This window comes from Fulmarus glacialis, unplaced genomic scaffold, assembly GCF_000690835.1.
Source record: "Fulmarus glacialis isolate BGI_N327 unplaced genomic scaffold, ASM69083v1 scaffold36816, whole genome shotgun sequence".
In the NCBI taxonomy this organism is placed as follows: domain Eukaryota; kingdom Metazoa; phylum Chordata; class Aves; order Procellariiformes; family Procellariidae; genus Fulmarus; species Fulmarus glacialis.
Window position 1 is genome coordinate 36,412 of NW_009216893.1, and position 876 is coordinate 37,287.

Genomic DNA, 876 nt, shown 5'->3' on the forward strand with positions numbered 1-876 from the left:
TAACAGAACAGTGACAATACTTGGTGATTCTTCCCCTGACAACCACATCTCATCTTCCTCCACTAATGGCAAGAGACACAGATAGCTGTTACTATTCTGAGCTTGCATCTGAGGAAACTGAGACACTGTAAGGGAAATAGGCTTCCAAGGTCAAACACAGCAAGGATTCAAATATAGGCTTTTACAACTACCTACTCTCCATATTGTTTACAATCTCTTTGTTTTGCAAATGCTCTCTCTCAAGATGATCTAAAACCTCTGCAACCTACATACTTATCCACTGGACTGTCCATGATCTAAGTAGGCATCCTCCTCATCTCACTGCAGACAACAACTCTGTAAGGCCCCATCAAGCAAGAAGGCTCTGCAATACCAGCTTGGGCTTGTCTTCTTTTGGCTCTGAGGACTGCTGGCTACTTTCCCTCCTGCTGTGAGGGGTGGCCATGGATATAGGAACTTAAACAGAATGAATTGCTTTGCTAAAGACACCCTATGCTCAAGAACACAAGCAAAATGGGAAAAGTGTAAATATTCAGTGGAAAAGGCCTTTGGAGTCAGGCATGAACCAGATGTGTCATGTGACAAAATGCAACAGAAAATGCAAAACCAGCCTGGAAGAAGGCAATAGAAAGGAACATACAATTCACACACCAGGTAGAACTGAGCATGTCTGGGGAATCCTGAAACCATCTACTGAACCCATTAAAAGTAGCTTTGTGAGCAGTGGGATGAATGAATCCCAGCTTCCTATTTGTGCCTTGTGCTGAATTTACTATGCTGCATATAAAAACAGGTGACCTCCAGGCAGAGTTTTCCCCACAACTAGGATATTCATGCACCCCTTTGGTAGGACTGTCTTTTGTCCGTCTAACAAGG